This window comes from Coregonus clupeaformis, chromosome 30 (assembly GCF_020615455.1).
Source record: "Coregonus clupeaformis isolate EN_2021a chromosome 30, ASM2061545v1, whole genome shotgun sequence".
In the NCBI taxonomy this organism is placed as follows: Eukaryota; Metazoa; Chordata; class Actinopteri; order Salmoniformes; family Salmonidae; genus Coregonus; species Coregonus clupeaformis.
The window spans coordinates 50,435,439-50,449,438 of NC_059221.1; positions in this window are offsets into that span (position 1 = coordinate 50,435,439).

Below are 14,000 nucleotides of genomic sequence, written 5' to 3' on the forward strand. Positions count from 1 at the left end.
CTCTGTGTAGCACAGCCCTGGTCTGAGCAGAACCACTACTCCACCTAGCGCTCTCTCTCTGTAGCACAGCCCTGGTCTGAGCAGAACCACTACTCCACCTAGCGCTCTCTCTCTTGTAGCACAGCCCTGGTCTGAGCAGAACCACTACTCCACCTAGCGCTCTCTCTGTGTAGCACAGCCCTGGTCTGAGCAGAACCACTACTCCACCTAGCGCTCTCTCTCTGTGTAGCACAGCCCTGGTCTGAGCAGAACCACTACTCCACCTAGCGCGCTCTCTCTGTGTAGCACAGCCCTGGTCTGAGCAGAACCACTACTCCACCTAGCGCTCTCTGTGTAGCACAGCCCTGGTCTGAGCAGAACCACTACTCCACCTAGCGCTCTCTCTGTGTAGCACAGCCCTGGTCTGAGCAGAACCACTACTCCACCTAGCGCTCTCTGTGTAGCACAGCCCTGGTCTGAGCAGAACCACTACTCCACCTAGCGCTCTCTCTGTGTAGCACAGCCCTGGTCTGAGCAGAACCACTACTCCACCTAGCGCTCTCTCTGTGTAGCACAGCCCTGGTCTGAGCAGAACCACTACTCCACCTAGCGTCTCTCTCTCTGTAGCACAGCCCTGGTCTGAGCAGAACCACTACTCCACCTAGCGCTCTCTGTGTAGCACAGCCCTGGTCTGAGCAGAACCACTACTCCACCTAGCGCTCTCTCTGTGTAGCACAGCCCTGGTCTGAGCAGAACCACTACTCCACCTAGCGCTCTCTGTGTAGCACAGCCCTGGTCTGAGCAGAACCACTACTCCACCTAGCGCTCTCTCTGTGTAGCACAGCCCTGGTCTGAGCAGAACCACTACTCCACCTAGCGCTCTCTCTCTGTAGCACAGCCCTGGTCTGAGCAGAACCACTACTCCACCTAGCGCTCTCTCTGTGTAGCACAGCCCTGGTCTGAGCAGAACCACTACTCCACCTAGCGCTCTCTCTCTCTGTGTAGCACAGCCCTGGTCTGAGCAGAACCACTACTCCACCTAGCGCTCTCTGTGTAGCACAGCCCTGGTCTGAGCAGAACCACTACTCCACCTAGCGCTCTCTCTGTGTAGCACAGCCCTGGTCTGAGCAGAACCACTACTCCACCTAGCGCTCTCTCTGTGTAGCACAGCCCTGGTCTGAGCAGAACCACTACTCCACCTAGCGCTCTCTCTCTGTAGCACAGCCCTGGTCTGAGCAGAACCACTACTCCACCTAGCGCTCTCTCTGTGTAGCACAGCCCTGGTCTGAGCAGAACCACTACTCCACCTAGCGCTCTCTCTGTAGCACAGCCCTGGTCTGAGCAGAACCACTACTCCACCTAGCGCTCTCTCTGTGTAGCACAGCCCTGGTCTGAGCAGAACCACTACTCCACCTAGCGCTCTCTGTGTAGCACAGCCCTGGTCTGAGCAGAACCACTACTCCACCTAGCGCTCTCTCTCTGTAGCACAGCCCTGGTCTGAGCAGAACCACTACTCCACCTAGCGCTCTCTGTGTAGCACAGCCCTGGTCTGAGCAGAACCACTACTCCACCTAGCGCTCTCTGTGTAGCACAGCCCTGGTCTGAGCAGAACCACTACTCCACCTAGCGCTCTCTCTGTGTAGCACAGCCCTGGTCTGAGCAGAACCACTACTCCACCTAGCGCTCTCTGTGTAGCACAGCCCTGGTCTGAGCAGAACCACTACTCCACCTAGCGCTTCTCTCTGTAGCACAGCCCTGGTCTGAGCAGAACCACTACTCCACCTAGCGCTCTCTCTCTGTAGCCCAGCCCTGGTCTGAGCAGAACCACTACTCCACCTAGCGCTCTCTGTGTAGCACAGCCCTGGTCTGAGCAGAACCACTACTCCACCTAGCGCTCTCTCTGTGTAGCACAGCCCTGGTCTGAGCAGAACCACTACTCCACCTAGCGCTCTCTCTCTGTAGCACAGCCCTGGTCTGAGCAGAACCACTACTCCACCTAGCGCTCTCTGTGTAGCACAGCCCTGGTCTGAGCAGATCCACTACTCCACCTAGCGCTCTCTCTGTAGCACAGCCCTGGTCTGAGCAGAACCACTACTCCACCTAGCGCTCTCTGTGTAGCACAGCCCTGGTCTGAGCAGAACCACTACTCCACCTAGCGCTCTCGTGTAGCACAGCCCTGGTCTGAGCAGAACCACTACTCCACCTAGCGCTCTCTGTGTAGCACAGCCCTGGTCTGAGCAGAACCACTACTCCACCTAGCGCTCTCTCTGTGAGCACAGCCCTGGTCTGAGCAGAACCACTACTCCACCTAGCGGCTCTCTGTGTAGCACAGCCCTGGTCTGAGCAGAACCACTACTCCACCTAGCGCTCTCTGTGTAGCACAGCCCTGGTCTGAGCAGAACCACTACTCCACCTAGCGCTCTCTGTGTAGCACAGCCCTGGTCTGAGCAGAACCACTACTCCACCTAGCGCTCTCTCTCTGTAGCACAGCCCTGGTTTGAGCAGAACCACTACTCCACCTAGCGCTCTCTGTGTAGCACAGCCCTGGTCTGAGCAGAACCACTACTCCACCTAGCGCTCTCTGTGTAGCACAGCCCTGGTCTGAGCAGAACCACTACTCCACCTAGCGCTCTCTCTGTGTAGCACAGCCCTGGTCTGAGCAGAACCACTACTCCACCTAGCGCTCTCTGTGTAGCACAGCCCTGGTCTGAGCAGAACCACTACTCCACCTAGCGCTCTCTGTGTAGCACAGCCCTGGTCTGAGCAGAACCACTACTCCACCTAGCGCTCTCTCTGTGTAGCACAGCCCTGGTCTGAGCAGAACCACTACTCCACCTAGCGCTCTCTCTGTGTAGCACAGCCCTGGTCTGAGCAGAACCACTACTCCACCTAGCGCTCTCTCTGTAGCACAGCCCTGGTCTGAGCAGAACCACTACTCCACCTAGCGCTCTCTGTGTAGCACAGCCCTGGTCTGAGCAGAACCACTACTCCACCTAGCGCTCTCTGTGTAGCACAGCCCTGGTCTGAGCAGAACCACTACTCCACCTAGCGCTCTCTGTGTAGCACAGCCCTGGTCTGAGCAGAACCACTACTCCACCTAGCGCTCTCTCTGTGTAGCACAGCCCTGGTCTGAGCAGAACCACTACTCCACCTAGCGCTCTCTGTGTAGCACAGCCCTGGTCTGAGCAGAACCACTACTCCACCTAGCGCTCTCTGTGTAGCACAGCCCTGGTCTGAGCAGAACCACTACTCCACCTAGCGCTCTCTCTGTGTAGCACAGCCCTGGTCTGAGCAGAACCACTACTCCACCTAGCGCTCTCTGTGTAGCACAGCCCTGGTCTGAGCAGAACCACTACTCCACCTAGCGCTCTCTCTCTGTAGCACAGCCCTGGTCTGAGCAGAACCACTACTCCACCTAGCGCTCTCTCTCTGTAGCACAGCCCTGGTCTGAGCAGAACCACTACTCCACCTAGCGCTCTCTCTGTGTAGCACAGCCCTGGTCTGAGCAGAACCACTACTCCACCTAGCGCTCTCTCTCTCTGTGTAGCACAGCCCTGGTCTGAGCAGAACCACTACTCCACCTAGCGCTCTCTGTGTAGCACAGCCCTGGTCTGAGCAGAACCACTACTCCACCTAGCGCTCTCTGTGTAGCACAGCCCTGGTCTGAGCAGAACCACTACTCCACCTAGCGCTCTCTGTGTAGCACAGCCCTGGTCTGAGCAGAACCACTACTCCACCTAGCGCTCTCTCTGTGTAGCACAGCCCTGGTCTGAGCAGAACCACTACTCCACCTAGCGCTCTCTCTGTGTAGCACAGCCCTGGTCTGAGCAGAACCACTACTCCACCTAGCGCTCTCTCTGTAGCACAGCCCTGGTCTGAGCAGAACCACTACTCCACCTAGCGCTCTCTGTGTAGCACAGCCCTGGTCTGAGCAGAACCACTACTCCACCTAGCGCTCTCTGTGTAGCACAGCCCTGGTCTGAGCAGAACCACTACTCCACCTAGCGCTCTCTCTCTGTAGCACAGCCCTGGTTTAAGCAGAACCACTACTCCACCTAGCGCTCTCTGTGTAGCACAGCCCTGGTCTGAGCAGAACCACTACTCCACCTAGCGCTCTCTGTGTAGCACAGCCCTGGTCTGAGCAGAACCACTACTCCACCTAGCGCTCTCTCTGTGTAGCACAGCCCTGGTCTGAGCAGAACCACTACTCCACCTAGCGCTCTCTGTGTAGCACAGCCCTGGTCTGAGCAGAACCACTACTCCACCTAGCGCTCTCTGTGTTGCACAGCCCTGGTCTGAGCAGAACCACTACTCCACCTAGCGCTCTCTCTGTGTAGCACAGCCCTGGTCTGAGCAGAACCACTACTCCACCTAGCGCTCTCTCTGTGTAGCACAGCCCTGGTCTGAGCAGAACCACTACTCCACCTAGCGCTCTCTCTGTAGCACAGCCCTGGTCTGAGCAGAACCACTACTCCACCTAGCGCTCTCTGTGTAGCACAGCCCTGGTCTGAGCAGAACCACTACTCCACCTAGCGCTCTCTGTGTAGCACAGCCCTGGTCTGAGCAGAACCACTACTCCACCTAGCGCTCTCTGTGTAGCACAGCCCTGGTCTGAGCAGAACCACTACTCCACCTAGCGCTCTCTCTCTGTAGCCCAGCCCTGGTCTGAGCAGAACCACTACTCCACCTAGCGCTCTCTGTGTAGCACAGCCCTGGTCTGAGCAGAACCACTACTCCACCTAGCGCTCTCTGTGTAGCACAGCCCTGGTCTGAGCAGAACCACTACTCCACCTAGCGCTCTCTGTGTAGCACAGCCCTGGTCTGAGCAGAACCACTACTCCACCTAGCGCTCTCTGTGTAGCACAGCCCTGGTCTGAGCAGAACCACTACTCCACCAAGCGCTCTCTCTCTGTAGCACAGCCCTGGTCTGAGCAGAACCACTACTCCACCTAGCGCTCTCTCTCTGTAGCACAGCCCTGGTCTGAGCAGAACCACTACTCCACCTAGCGCTCTCTCTGTGTAGCACAGCCCTGGTCTGAGCAGAACCACTACTCCACCTAGCGCTCTCTCTCTCTGTGTAGCACAGCCCTGGTCTGAGCAGAACCACTACTCCACCTAGCGCGCTCTCTGTGTAGCACAGCCCTGGTCTGAGCAGAACCACTACTCCACCTAGCGCTCTCTGTGTAGCACAGCCCTGGTCTGAGCAGAACCACTACTCCACCTAGCACTCTCTCTGTGTAGCACAGCCCTGGTCTGAGCAGAACCACTACTCCACCTAGTGCTCTCTCTGTGTAGCACAGCCCTGGTCTGAGCAGAACCACTACTCCACCTAGCGCTCTCTCTCTGTAGCACAGCCCTGGTCTGAGCAGAACCACTACTCCACCTAGCGCTCTCTCTCTGTAGCACAGCCCTGGTCTGAGCAGAACCACTACTCCACCTAGCGCTCTCTCTCTCTCTGTAGCACAGCCCTGGTCTGAGCAGAACCACTACTCCACCTAGCGCTCTCTGTGTAGCACAGCCCTGGTCTGAGCAGAACCACTACTCCACCTAGCGCTCTCTCTGTGTAGCACAGCCCTGGTCTGAGCAGAACCACTACTCCACCTAGCGCTCTCTGTGTAGCACAGCCCTGGTCTGAGCAGAACCACTACTCCACCTAGCGCTCTCTCTCTGTAGCACAGCCCTGGTCTGAGCAGAACCACTACTCCACCTAGCGCTCTCTCTCTGTAGCACAGCCCTGGTCTGAGCAGAACCACTACTCCACCTAGCGCTCTCTCTGTGTAGCACAGCCCTGGTCTGAGCAGAACCACTACTCCACCTAGCGCTCTCTCTGTGTAGCACAGCCCTGGTCTGAGCAGAACCACTACTCCACCTAGCGCTCTCTCTCTGTGTAGCACAGCCCTGGTCTGAGCAGAACCACTACTCCACCTAGCGCTCTCTCTCTCTGTGTAGCACAGCCCTGGTCTGAGCAGAACCACTACTCCACCTAGCGCTCTCTCTCTCTGTGTAGCACAGCCCTGGTCTGAGCAGAACCACTACTCCACCTAGCGCGCTCTCTGTGTAGCACAGCCCTGGTCTGAGCAGAACCACTACTCCACCTAGCGCTCTCTCTGTGTAGCACAGCCCTGGTCTGAGCAGAACCACTACTCTACCTAGTGCGCTCTCTGTGTAGCACAGCCCTGGTCTGAGCAGAACCACTACTCCACCTAGCGCTCTCTCTCTGTAGCACAGCCCTGGTCTGAGCAGAACCACTACTCCACCTAGCGCTCTCTGTGTAGCACAGCCCTGGTCTGAGCAGAACCACTACTCCACCTAGCGCTCTCTGTGTAGCACAGCCCTGGTCTGAGCAGAACCACTACTCCACCTAGCGCTCTCTCTGTGTAGCACAGGCCTGGTCTGAGCAGAACCACTACTCCACCTAGCGCTCTCTGTGTAGCACAGCCCTGGTCTGAGCAGAACCACTACTCCGCCTAGCGCTCTCTCTCTGTAGCACAGCCCTGGTCTGAGCAGAACCACTACTCCACCTAGCTCTCTCTCTCTGTAGCACAGCCCTGGTCTGAGCAGAACCACTACTCCACCTAGCGCTCTCTGTGTAGCACAGCCCTGGTCTGAGCAGAACCACTACTCCACCTAGCGCTCTCTCTGTGTAGCACAGCCCTGGTCTGAGCAGAACCACTACTCCACCTAGCGCTCTCTCTGTGTAGCACAGCCCTGGTCTGAGCAGAACCACTACTCCACCTAGCGCTCTCTCTGTAGCACAGCCCTGGTCTGAGCAGAACCACTACTCCACCTAGCGCTCTCTGTGTAGCACAGCCCTGGTCTGAGCAGAACCACTACTCCACCTAGCGCTCTCTGTGTAGCACAGCCCTGGTCTGAGCAGAACCACTACTCCACCTAGCGCTCTCTGTGTAGCACAGCCCTGGTCTGAGCAGAACCACTACTCCACCTAGCGCTCTCTCTCTGTAGCCCAGCCCTGGTCTGAGCAGAACCACTACTCCACCTAGCGCTCTCTGTGTAGCACAGCCCTAGTCTGAGCAGAACCACTACTCCACCTAGCGCTCTCTGTGTAGCACAGCCCTGGTCTGAGCAGAACCACTACTCCACCTAGCGCTCTCTCTGTGTAGCACAGCCCTGGTCTGAGCAGAACCACTACTCCACCTAGCGCTCTCTGTGTAGCACAGCCCTGGTCTGAGCAGAACCACTACTCCACCTAGCGCTCTCTCTCTGTAGCACAGCCCTGGTCTGAGCAGAACCACTACTCCACCTAGCGCTCTCTCTCTGTGTAGCACAGCCCTGGTCTGAGCAGAACCACTACTCCACCTAGCGCTCTCTGTGTAGCACAGCCCTGGTCTGAGCAGAACCACTACTCCACCTAGCACTCTCTCTGTGTAGCACAGCCCTGGTCTGAGCAGAACCACTACTCCACCTAGCGCTCTCTCTCTGTGTAGCACAGCCCTGGTCTGAGCAGAACCACTACTCCACCTAGCGCTCTCTGTGTAGCACAGCCCTGGTCTGAGCAGAACCACTACTCCACCTAGCGCTCTCTCTGTGTAGCACAGCCCTGGTCTGAGCAGAACCACTACTCCACCTAGCGCTCTCTGTGTAGCACAGCCCTGGTCTGAGCAGAACCACTACTCCACCTAGCGCTCTCTCTCTGTAGCACAGCCCTGGTCTGAGCAGAACCACTACTCCACCTAGCGCTCTCTCTCTGTAGCACAGCCCTGGTCTGAGCAGAACCACTACTCCACCTAGCGCTCTCTCTGTGTAGCACAGCCCTGGTCTGAGCAGAACCACTACTCCACCTAGCGCTCTCTCTCTCTGTGTAGCACAGCCCTGGTCTGAGCAGAACCACTACTCCACCTAGCGCGCTCTCTGTGTAGCACAGCCCTGGTCTGAGCAGAACCACTACTCCACCTAGCGCTCTCTGTGTAGCACAGCCCTGGTCTGAGCAGAACCACTACTCCACCTAGCACTCTCTCTGTGTAGCACAGCCCTGGTCTGAGCAGAACCACTACTCCACCTAGTGCTCTCTCTGAGTAGCACAGCCCTGGTCTGAGCAGAACCACTACTCCACCTAGCGCTCTCTCTCTGTAGCACAGCCCTGGTCTGAGCAGAACCACTACTCCACCTAGCGCTCTCTCTCTGTAGCACAGCCCTGGTCTGAGAAGAACCACTACTCCACCTAGCGCTCTCTCTCTCTGTGTAGCACAGCCCTGGTCTGAGCAGAACCACTACTCCACCTAGCGCGCTCTCTGTGTAGCACAGCCCTGGTCTGAGCAGAACCACTACTCCACCTAGCGCTCTCTGTGTAGCACAGCCCTGGTCTGAGCAGAACCACTACTCCACCTAGCGCTCTCTCTCTGTAGCACAGCCCTGGTCTGAGCAGAACCACTACTCCACCTAGCGCTCTCTCTCTGTAGCACAGCCCTGGTCTGAGCAGAACCACTACTCCACCTAGCGCTCTCTGTGTAGCACAGCCCTGGTCTGAGCAGAACCACTACTCCACCTAGCGCTCTCTCTCTGTAGCACAGCCCTGGTCTGAGCAGAACCACTACTCCACCTAGCGCTCTCTCTGTGTAGCACAGCCCTGGTCTGAGCAGAACCACTACTCCACCTAGCGCTCTCTCTCTCTGTGTAGCACAGCCCTGGTCTGAGCAGAACCACTACTCCACCTAGCGCGCTCTCTGTGTAGCACAGCCCTGGTCTGAGCAGAACCACTACTCCACCTAGCGCTCTCTGTGTAGCACAGCCCTGGTCTGAGCAGAACCACTACTCCACCTAGCACTCTCTCTGTGTAGCACAGCCCTGGTCTGAGCAGAACCACTACTCCACCTAGTGCTCTCTCTGTGTAGCACAGCCCTGGTCATAGCTCTTCTCTTTCCTAACTATTCCCTGTTTGTTCAGTCTCATGGTTATTACACCAAAGCTGTACCTACGGTCGGTCCTTATATACAAAAATAAATAATCAACATTGCATGCATGCTTATTTCTCATTCCAACAAAAACTCTGTACTTTTCCTAAATGTAGCCCTTAATACTGGAGAGTCCCTCGGTACCTTCCAGAATCATCCGGGCGAATCACACAATTTCTCCAATAAAAGCCAGAACGTTGCTTACCTTTGTTCATAGCGGCCACGATACTGGTGTGATTCGCTCAGCTTCCTCCAGATGGCGCTGCACCCCTTATGGTCTCTTTTTCCAGTCCCGTCTGGGGTGCCGATTTGATGTGGCAAGATTCGTCCTTATACTAATCAAAGAACCAAAGTATTTCAGAGTTTTTGTAGAATTAAGATATACTTTATTACATACGCAATACAGCCGAGGTGGCTTGCAAAACATGTCCCTTCTACCTCTCAGCTCTTCGTCTATATAGTGCCATTTACATACACCCCAGCTCAAAACTCCTCCCTCTTGGGCTCCCCCACCACTGTCCTCAGTTTCCCCCTCTCGACCGCTCTGCCCACTTCCTTTTAAATCTGACTTCTATTCAGTTTAGAAACAATAGGGGTACAATCAATCAAATTTGAGAGAAATAAGCTTTTTGTGCGTATGGAACATTTCTGGGATCTTTTATTTCAGCTTATGAAACATGGGACCAACACTTTACATGTTGCATTAATATTTCTGTTCAGTGTATGTTTATTTGGACTCCAATTACTCTTTACAGTTGCAACAGCTAGCCTTCTCTACCTGGGGTCCACACCAATCAATCTAACACTATGTCTTCCTATTACCTTATTTGTATCAAGGTTGGCTTTAATTCAATAGCTGAATAAATCTAAACAATTTTATGGCCCCTTTAATGTCTGGTGTTTCTGCCTCCCTAATGTCTGGTGTTTCTGCCTCCCTAATGTCTGGTGTTTCTGCCTCCCTAATGTCTGGTGTTTCTGCCTCCCTAATGTCTGGTGTTTCTGCCTCCCTAATGTCTGGTGTTTCAGCCTCCCTAATGTATGGTGTTTCTGCCTCCCTAATGTCTGGTGTTTCTGCCTCCCTAATGTCTGGTGTTTCAGCCTCCCTAATGTATGGTGTTTCTGCCTCCCTAATGTCTGGTGTTTCTGCCTCCCTAATGTCTGGTGTTTCTGCCTCCCTAATGTCTGGTGTTTCAGCCTCCCTAATGTATGGTGTTTCTGCCTCCCTAATGTCTGGTGTTTCTGCCTCCCTAATGTCTGGTGTTTCAGCCTCCCTAATGTATGGTGTTTCAGCCTCCCTAATGTATGGTGTTTCTGCCTCCCTAATGTATGGTGTTTCTGCCTCCCTAATGTATGGTGTTTCTGCCTCCCTAATGTCTGGTGTTTCAGCCTCCCTAATGTATGGTGTTTCTGCCTCCCTAATGTCTGGTGTTTCAGCCTCCCTAATGTCTGGTGTTTCAGCCTCCCTAATGTCTGGTGGTTCAGCCTCCCTAATGTATGGTGTTTCTGCCTCCCTAATGTATGGTGTTTCTGCCTCCCTAATGTCTGGTGTTTCTGCCTCCCTAATGTCTGGTGTTTCAGCCTCCCTAATGTCTGGTGTTTCAGCCTCCCTAATATCTGGTGTTTCTGCCTCCCCTAATGTCTGGTGTTTCAGCCTCCCTAATGTCTGGTGTTTCAGCCTCCCTAATGTATGGTGTTTCTGCCTCCCCTAATGTATGGTGTTTCAGCCTCCCTACTGTATGGTGTTTCTGCCTCCCTAATGTATGGTGTTTCAGCCTCCCTAATGTATGGTGTTTCTGCCTCCCTAATGTATGGTGTTTCTGCCTCCCTAATGTATGGTGTTTCTGCCTCCCTAATGTATGGTGTTTCTGCCTCCCTAATGTATGGTGTTTCTGCCTCCCTAATGTATGGTGTTTCAGCCTCCCTAATGTCTGGTGTTTCTGCCTCCCTAATGTATGGTGTTTCTGCCTCCCTAATGTCTGGTGTTTCTGCCTCCCTAATGTATGGTGTTTCAGTCTCCCTAATGTATGGTGTTTCTGCCTCCCTAATGTATGGTGTTTCAGCCTCCCTAATGTATGGTGTTTCTGCCTCCCTAATGTATGGTGTTTCTGCCTCCCTAATGTATGGTGTTTCTGCCTCCCTAATGTATGGTGTTTCTGCCTCCCTAATGTCTGGTGTTTCAGCCTCCCTAATGTATGGTGTTTCTGCCTCCCTAATGTATGGTGTTTCTGCCTCCCTAATGTATGGTGTTTCTGCCTCCCTAATGTATGGTGTTTCTGCCTCCCTAATGTCTGGTGTTTCAGCCTCCCTAATGTATGGTGTTTCTGCCTCCCTAATGTATGGTGTTTCAGCCTCCCTAATGTATGGTGTTTCTGCCTCCCTAATGTCTGGTGTTTCTGCCTCCCTAATGTATGGTGTTTCTGCCTCCCTAATGTATGGTGTTTCTGCCTCCCTAATGTATGGTGTTTCTGCCTCCCTAATGTCTGGTGTTTCAGCCTCCCTAATGTATGGTGTTTCTGCCTCCCCTAATGTCTGGTGTTTCAGTCTCCCTAATGTCTGGTGTTTCAGCCTCCCTAATGTATGGTGTTTCTGCCTCCCTAATGTATGGTGTTTCTGCCTCCCTAATGTCTGGTGTTTCAGCCTCCCTAATGTCTGGTGTTTCTGCCTCCCTAATGTATGGTGTTTCAGCCTCCCTAATGTATGGTGTTTCTGCCTCCCCTAATGTCTGGTGTTTCAGCCTCCCTAATGTCTGGTGTTTCAGCCTCCCTAATGTATGGTGTTTCAGCCTCCCTAATGTATGGTGTTTCTGCCTCCCCTAATGTATGGTGTTTCTGCCTCCCCTAATGTATGGTGTTTCTGCCTCCCCTAATGTCTGGTGTTTCAGCCTCCCTAATGTATGGTGTTTCTGCCTCCCTAATGTCTGGTGTTTCAGCCTCCCCTAATGTCTGGTGTTTCAGCCTCCCTAATGTCTGGTGGTTCAGCCTCCCTAATGTATGGTGTTTCTGCCTCCCTAATGTATGGTGTTTCTGCCTCCCTAATGTCTGGTGTTTCTGCCTCCCTAATGTCTGGTGTTTCAGCCTCCCTAATGTCTGGTGTTTCAGCCTCCCTAATATCTGGTGTTTCTGCCTCCCTAATGTCTGGTGTTTCAGCCTCCCTAATGTCTGGTGTTTCAGCCTCCCTAATGTATGGTGTTTCTGCCTCCCTAATGTATGGTGTTTCAGCCTCCCTAATGTATGGTGTTTCTGCCTCCCTAATGTATGGTGTTTCAGCCTCCCTAATGTATGGTGTTTCTGCCTCCCTAATGTATGGTGTTTCTGCCTCCCCTAATGTATGGTGTTTCTGCCTCCCTAATGTATGGTGTTTCTGCCTCCCCTAATGTATGGTGTTTCTGCCTCCCCTAATGTATGGTGTTTCAGCCTCCCTAATGTCTGGTGTTTCTGCCTCCCTAATGTATGGTGTTTCTGCCTCCCTAATGTCTGGTGTTTCTGCCTCCCTAATGTATGGTGTTTCAGTCTCCCTAATGTATGGTGTTTCTGCCTCCCTAATGTATGGTGTTTCAGCCTCCCTAATGTATGGTGTTTCTGCCTCCCTAATGTATGGTGTTTCTGCCTCCCTAATGTATGGTGTTTCTGCCTCCCTAATGTATGGTGTTTCTGCCTCCCTAATGTCTGGTGTTTCAGCCTCCCTAATGTATGGTGTTTCTGCCTCCCTAATGTATGGTGTTTCTGCCTCCCTAATGTATGGTGTTTCTGCCTCCCTAATGTATGGTGTTTCTGCCTCCCCTAATGTCTGGTGTTTCAGCCTCCCTAATGTATGGTGTTTCTGCCTCCCTAATGTATGGTGTTTCAGCCTCCCCTAATGTATGGTGTTTCTGCCTCCCTAATGTCTGGTGTTTCTGCCTCCCTAATGTATGGTGTTTCTGCCTCCCTAATGTATGGTGTTTCTGCCTCCCTAATGTATGGTGTTTCTGCCTCCCTAATGTCTGGTGTTTCAGCCTCCCTAATGTATGGTGTTTCTGCCTCCCTAATGTCTGGTGTTTCAGTCTCCCTAATGTCTGGTGTTTCAGCCTCCCTAATGTATGGTGTTTCTGCCTCCCTAATGTATGGTGTTTCTGCCTCCCTAATGTCTGGTGTTTCAGCCTCCCTAATGTCTGGTGTTTCTGCCTCCCTAATGTATGGTGTTTCAGCCTCCCTAATGTATGGTGTTTCTGCCTCCCTAATGTCTGGTGTTTCAGCCTCCCTAATGTCTGGTGTTTCAGCCTCCCTAATGTATGGTGTTTCAGCCTCCCTAATGTATGGTGTTTCTGCCTCCCTAATGTATGGTGTTTCTGCCTCCCTAATGTCTGGTGTTTCAGCCTCCCTAATGTCTGGTGTTTCTGCCTCCCTAATGTATGGTGTTTCAGCCTCCCTAATGTATGGTGTTTCAGTCTCCCTAATGTCTGGTGTTTCAGCCTCCCTAATGTCTGGTGTTTCAGCCTCCCTAATGTCTGGTGTTTCAGCCTCCCTAATGTATGGTGTTTCTGCCTCCCTAATGTATGGTGTTTCTGCCTCCCTAATGTCTGGTGTTTCTGCCTCCCTAATGTATGGTGTTTCTGCCTCCCTAATGTATGGTGTTTCTGCCTCCCTAATGTATGGTGTTTCAGCCTCCCTAATGTATGGTGTTTCAGCCTCCCTAATGTCTGGTGTTTCTGCCTCCCTAATGTATGGTGTTTCTGCCTCCCTCTTCTTCCTCCATCCTCCCTTTTCTCTCTCCCCTCCCTCTCTCCCTCTATCTCCTCCCCCCTTTTCTCTCTCCCCTCCCTCTCTCCCTCTATCTCCTCCCCCCTTTTCTCTCTCCCCTCCCTCTATCTCCTCCCCCCTTTTCTCTCTCCCTCCCTCTCTCCCTCTATCTCCTCCCCCCTTTTCTCTCTCCCCTCCCTCTATCTCCTCCCCCTTTTCTCTCTCCCCTCCCTCTCTCCCTCTATCTCCTCCCCCCTTTTCTCTCTCCCCTCCCTCCTCCCTTTCCTCATCTCCTCTCCTCCTCTCCGTCCTCCTGCAGACGCTGCATGCCTCTGAGCCTCCAGTGCGTGCGGGGGTCTCAGCTCAACCCCGGAATGTCGCATCATCATCTGCTTCT